The sequence below is a fragment of the Limulus polyphemus genome, unplaced genomic scaffold, assembly GCF_000517525.1.
Source record: "Limulus polyphemus unplaced genomic scaffold, Limulus_polyphemus-2.1.2 Scaffold3529, whole genome shotgun sequence".
Classification (NCBI taxonomy): Eukaryota; Metazoa; Arthropoda; class Merostomata; order Xiphosura; family Limulidae; genus Limulus; species Limulus polyphemus.
Window position 1 is genome coordinate 23,396 of NW_013669139.1, and position 7,211 is coordinate 30,606.

At 33.7% G+C, this 7,211-nt stretch overlaps 1 protein-coding gene across 1 annotated transcript in view; it reads left to right on the forward strand.

Annotated features, from left to right (window-relative positions):
* Positions 1–426: 426 nt before the first annotated feature.
* The window catches only part of LOC106469526 (metabotropic glutamate receptor 1-like), a 95,649-nt gene continuing 88,864 nt past the window's right edge, over positions 427–7,211 (forward strand). Inside the window, exon 1 of the mRNA XM_013930025.2 lies at positions 427–760. The gene's annotated coding sequence lies outside the window, so the exon portion shown is untranslated. The remainder of the gene's footprint in view (positions 761–7,211) is intronic.

Consider the following 7,211-nt stretch of genomic DNA (forward strand, 5'->3'; position numbering starts at 1 on the left):
TCGACAACATATATTCGATGGGTATTTTTGTGGAGTTTTCACCATCATGACGTACACGTAAAGCTACTTAATACGTAAATATATATGAACACCATAGAGAGAGAGAGAGAGAGAGAGAGATAGACAGAGTAGATCGAGAAAAAAAAGGTTTTTACTTGCCTCTAAATGAACCGTTTATTTTTAAGAATAAGTTATCTTTACGTTCATTAACTAATACTTTTACCAAACTAATGAGTGACAGTATTGATTAACAGGACACCCTAAAACGCTAACTCTGGCCGAATACAACGTTTCTACATCTATTGTGCGAGCATTATTTCAGCCATCCCAAAATGCCTTTCAAGGATCAGGAGAACGAGGCTATATCTGAGCATCACTCTACGCCGTCGGTACTGTATGCGGTGGAACCGTCAGCCAGCTCGCTTCCACATCTCTACTAGCACTAAACGCTCGAACCAGCTCTTTGGTGGATGGTTACAACTCTTAGGCGTCCGTCATTTCCGTCAACAGCGGAAAAAAGCTAGGGACCCCACGGGATCCTTTACCGTGGGTTAAGCGGTTAGTTAAAGGTTTAAGTGGCGAAAAAACAAGAAGAACAAATGTTATAGTGTGGACTGAAAGAAATACATGATGGATAGCACTCAACCGTATTTCTCATATGCTACCTTTTAAAGAACCAGGCAATCAACTCCGATCCCGGAAAGCACGTATGTCATTGCTTTCTGGTTTTTCTGGTTACTGCAGCCATCGGTAGAAAGAGGTAAGATTTTATCATGCTTTTCCTCAATAGGAGGTCAGGAAATCGAGAACCCGTACTTCTATAATATATACATGTTATTCCAACCACATTTCCAGACATTTGGCGTATCATGGTCTACTTGGATAAGACCTTCGTAGAAAATTCTTTAAAATTTCTAGATTATACAACGAAAAATAGCAACTCTAACAGAATTCTATGATAATAAGTCGTTATAAACCCTTCAAGTGAACAGAAAGATACCTAGATAAAACAAATGATTTTAGAGAAATCTAACGCTTAGATGGCAAGATGAAAAGGTATTAGTATCAAGTACAAATTTAACTCACAATAAATCATGGCTCATAAGTTCTAAGAATCAACTAACATTTACAAAAGATACTTTGGTAATATAAAATACCGTAGTTATGAATATTAAAACAACAACTGAAAATTTGTTTCGTCAAATAAATCTCGGATCCCATTTTTGTCCAATATCACAAATATTAATACAATAATATCTGCCCTAAAAGGCCTAATCTCTACCCTTAAAAGGCCTAATATCTACCCTAAAAGGCCTAATACTGATTTTATTCTGGAAGATCTACGACTTTCTATCAGTTTGATTTAAGGCTCTTCAAAACTTCATCTTTAAAATCTCTTCTTCATCTTTAAAATCATGAAGTAAAACTCACTTTTCTAGGGGTTTAAAAGCATAAAATAATGCCTTGTCATCTTCATTCTTTAAAAAAAGAAGATAAAGTCATCTCTTCTTCATCTTTAAAATCATGAAGTAAAACTCACTTTTCTAGGGGTTTAAAAACATAAAATAATGCCTTGTCATCTTCATTCTTTAAAAAAAGAAGATAAAGTCATCTCTTCTTCATCTTTAAAATCATGAAGTAAAACTCACTTTTCTAGTGATTTAAAAACATAAAATAATGCCTTGTCATCTTTATTCTTTTAAAAAAAGAAGATAAAGTCATCTATTTTTCATCTTTAAGGAGATAAACGTGAACAAGAACACATTTCATGTTGTTGTTTTTCCGACTACAAGTAATTATGCCTGTCAAGTTTCTCAGAAGGCCACTATATAATATTGACATTAATTATTTTATTCCCTATTGACCCTGTTTGAGTTCAGATGTTATTCTTTTGAGTGTGAATATCTATCATTTCTGGTTGCATATTTACCTGTTTTTTATCTCGTAGCTAAAGGTAATTATAATGACTTCTTTAACGTTTCGTTGTTTATCATGTTTTATTTTCTTTTAGCTCCACTTAAACCTTTACTGGGATTTCAATCATTTAAAGTGTTATTATCAAGATGATATTATTTATCAACATGTTTCTGTTGGTTTAACAGTTATATTTTACTAGAATATCAGCCACGTAACATGATGTTATAGACTTTATATTGTTTACTACCATGTTTTTGTTGGTTTAACAGTTATATTTTACTAGAATATCAGCCACGTAACGTAATGTTATAGACATTATATTGTTCACTACCATGTTTCTGTTGGTTTAACAGTTATATTTTACTAGAATATCAGCCACGTAACATGATGTTATAGACTTTATATTGTTTACTACCATGTTTCTGTTGGTTTAACAGTTATATTTTGCTAGAATATCAGCCACGTAACGTGATGTTATAGACTTTATATTGTTTACTACGATGCTTCTGTTCGTTTAACAGTTATATTTTGCTAGATTATATCCAAGTAACGTGATGTTATATACTTTATTCTGTTTACTACCATGTTTCTGTTGGTGTAACAGTTATATTTTGCTAGAATATCAACCACGTAACGTAATGTTATAGACTTTATATTGTTACTACGATGTTTCTGTTGGTTTACCAGTTATATTTTACTAGAATATCAGCCACGTAACGTAATGTTATAGACTTTATATTGTTTACTACGATGTTTCTGTTGGTTTAACAGTTATATTTTGCTAGAATATCAACCACGTAACGTAATGTTATAGACATTATATTGTTACTACTATGTTTCTTTTAGTTTAACAGTTATATTTTACTAGTAAATCAGCCATGGAACGTAATGTTATAGACTTTATATTGTTTACTACCATGTTTCTGTTGGTTTAACAGTTAGTTATATTTTACTAGAATATCAGCCACGTAACGTGATGTTATAGACTTTATATTGTTATTATCAAGATGATATTATTTATCAACATGTTTCTGTTAGCCATAGACACAAGACGGTACTTTTACAGAAGTTAACTAAATCAAAATTTACCACAGCGTTAAAAAGTGTACAATAATTGGTTGATAAGGTACCAGTGCTCGTTTTAGCTTTGTGGTGCAGTTTAATTAACGGAGTTTTTCTGTTAGTTTAACAGTTAGACATTTATTAAAATTCCAGTCATGTAAACTGAAATTATGAGGTTTATATTGTTTACTACCATATTTCTGTTGGTTTAACAGTTATATTTTACTAGAATATCAGCCACGTAACGTGATGTTATAGACTTTATATTGTTTACTACCATGTTTCTGTTGGGTTAACAGTTATATTTGTTTACTACCATATTTCTGTTGGTTTAACAGTTATATTTTACTAGAATATCAGCCACGTAACGTAATGTTATAGACTTTATATTATTTACTACCATGTTTCTGTTGGTTTAACAGTTATATTTTACTAGAATATCAGCCACGTAACGTAATGTTATAGACTTTATATTATTTACTACCATGTTTCTGTTGGTTTAACAGTTATATTTTACTAGAATATCAGCCACGTAACGTAATGTTATATACTTTATATTGTTTACTACCATGTTTCTGTTGGTTTAACAGTTATATTTTGCTAGAATATCAACCACGTAACGTAATGTTATATACTTTATATTGTTTACTACCATGTTTCTGTTGGTTTAACAGTTATATTTTGCTAGAATATCAACCATGAAACGTAATGTTATAGACTTTATTCTATTTACTACCATGTTTCTGTTGGTTTAACAGTTATATTTTGCTAGAATATCAACCACGTAACGCAATGTTATAGACTTTATATTGTTTATCGTTATTAATTGTCAGTGGCTCGTTCCGTTCCAATTATTCTATTATGTACGTTATAAAAGCGAAATATCGAAGCATATTGTCAATTTTCCTGACACTGCTATCTGTATTAAAAAGTGAAGGGTCTGAAACAATGATAATGATCCCATAACTACTAGTATAATTAGCCACGTAACGATATTCACTCATGACTCATAAGATCTCATGATGAACAACCATTAACAAACAGTACAATACTAATACTGTAGCTATGAATATTAAAACAACAAATGGAATTTTTGTTCGTCAAACAAATCTCAGATCCAATATCACAAATATTAATACAATAATCTCTAACCTTAAAGGGCCTAATACTGATTTTATTCTGGAGGACCTACGACTTGCTATCAGTTTGACTTAAGCCATTAACAAATTAATTCAATCTGCTTAGTGCAAGATCTATATTATGTGATGAGTTTATTTCGTGCTCTGTTTGTCAACTTAAAATATTCTATATGTCACTTCAACTGTCAGTTATTTGAAATAAGACATTCCTAGTAACTCTTTTTAGATTTCTAGATTATACAAAGAAATGTTTCTAGTAATGACATAGTGGAGGTTATAAACGTGGATCACCCTACTGTGTTTTTGTAAAGACATAATGGAGGTTATAAACATGGATCACACTACTGTGTTCTAGTAATGACATAATGGAGGTTATAAACATGGATCACACTACTGTGTTCTAGTAATGACATAATGGAGGTTATAAACATGGATCACACTACTGTGTTCTAGTAATGACATAATGGAGGTTATAAACGTGGATCACACTACTGTGTTCGTGTAACGACATCATGGAGGTTATAAACGTGGATCACACTTCTGTGTTCTAGTAATGACATAATGGAGGTTATAAACGTGGATCACACTACTGTGTTCGTGTAACGACATCATGGAGGTTATAAACGTGGATCACACTACTGTGTTCTAGTAACGACATCATGGAGGTTATAAACGTGGATCACACTACTGTGTTTTTGTAATGACATAATGGAGGTTATAAACATGGATCACACTACTGTGTTCTAGTAATGACATAGTGGAGGTTATAAACGTGGATCACACTACTGTGTTCTAGTAATGACATCATGGAGGTTATAAACGTGGATCACACTACTGTGTTCTATTAATGGAGGTTATAAGCATGGATCACACTATTGTGTTCTAGTAATGAAATCATGGAAGTTATAAACATGGATCACACTACTGTGTTCTAGTAATGGAGGTTATAAACACTGATCACACTACTGTGTTCTTGTAATGAAATCATGGAGGTTATAAACATAGATCACACTACTGTGTTCTAGTAATGGAGGTTATAAACATTGATCACACTACTGTGTTCTAGTAATGGAGGTTATAAACATTGATCACACTACTGTGTTCTTATAATGGAGGTTATAAACATTGATCATACTACTGTGTTCTTGTAATGAAATCATGGATGTTATAAACATGGATCATACTACTGTGTTCTAGTAATGGAGGTTATAAACATTGATCACACTACTGTGTTCTAGTAATGACATAATGGAGATTATGAATATGGATCACTTGATATATATATATAAATATTCCCATACCCAAACAGGACGTTGGTGACCATAATCTTCCAGACATCTCTCCTCCTTATGACACAAAGAATTTCTAATATCGATTCATTTATCCATTTCTCATAAGTCAACCTCCGTCTTCCATGGTCTCTCCTTCCTTCAATATTTTCAGTTATGACCAGACTTTTAATTTCTTCTTTTCACATATCGTGTTCAATAAATTCCAACTGTCTCTTTCTGATGCCAGTCAGTAGCTTCCTCCTGCAACCACCTCTTGACAAAATATCTTCATTTGAGATGTATCTTAAGAACCACAACTCAACTGCTTTATTCTTTTTTCCATAGTTAACAATATTGTCCAACATTCTGATGTATATGTGAGAACTGGTTTAACATAACAATCCAAAACTCTTAATTTTGATCCCATAGAAATTTTACTGTTTGTCAGTATCTTTTACCTTTTCTGAAATGCGTCTTTTGCCAACCATATTCTCCATTTTATTTCATGGTAAAATTGACCATCTGATGTTATCCAGTTTTCCAGGTAATTGAATTTATTGACTCGCCTTATATGTTCCTTACATACTTTGACAATGTATACAGGAATTATATTTTTCTGATTATCATGTATTCTGTTATACTATACCCTTCTTCTGCTTTAACCCTACGTGATCTAAAACATTGCAGTGAATTATTTTCGCAGACACTGATGTCAAGTGAAGTCAGCCCCATAAATGTTCCTATTATTGGGGGCATCTTTGCTTCAGCCCCATGAACTTTCTTATTCTTGGGGGCATCTTTGATTCAGCCCCATGAACGTTCTGAAGGTTCCCGATTCTCCGCCATTCTCGCACATACCATGGCTGAGGTTTTCGTAAGTTATTTTATGTTGGTCACCCTGTTAAAGGTTTCCAGATTCCCACCATTCACACACATACCATGGATGACGTCTTCGTCAGTTCTTTTATATTGGGTCACCCTGTTAAAGGTTTTCAGATTCCCACCATTCACACACATACCATGGCTGAGGTCTTCGTCAGTTCTTTTATGTTGGTCACTCTGTTTAAGGTTTCCAGATTCCCACCATTCACACACATACCATGGCTGAGGTCTTCGTCAGTTCTTTTATGTTGGTCACCCTGTTAAAGGTTTCCAGATTCCCACCATTCACACACATACCATGGCTGAGGTCTTCGTCAATTCTTTTATGTTGGTTACCCTGTTAAAGGTTCCCGATTCTCCGCCATTCTCGCACATACCATGGCTGAGGTCTTCGTCAGTTCTTTTATATTGGTCACCCTGTTTATTTTTGTTCTTCCTCTTTCACGACACCATACAGGATAGGGTTCAAAAGGTCACATGTCCAAAGGTCACATGTAGGTTCCTTATTCTCATATATATAAGCATTGAAGTAAAGTTCATATATTAGGTCGTCAAGAAATTAATGTCGTGTTTTGGAACACTTTCATTAACCACCCCCAAAAAATGTACATCACGTATAATAGTTAAAGGAACCCGCCTAAACGTCACGTTGGTGTAGCCTATGTAATATGTAAAGTTTAGTATACTCTAATCCCTTATAGTGATGGCACACGACGAGACACACATTCGACATGTAATGATGTTTGAATACAAAAAGGGAAACAACGCCTCTGTAGCGACAAAGAATGTCAAAGAAGTTTATGGAAATGTTTTGAACGTTCGTAAGTGTCAACGATGGTTCAGCAAATTTCCTTCAGGTGACTTTAGCCTTAAAAACTGTGATGGGAGGGGCCGACATGTTGGAACTGATATTGATGCTCTGAAGACACTTGTTGGGTCT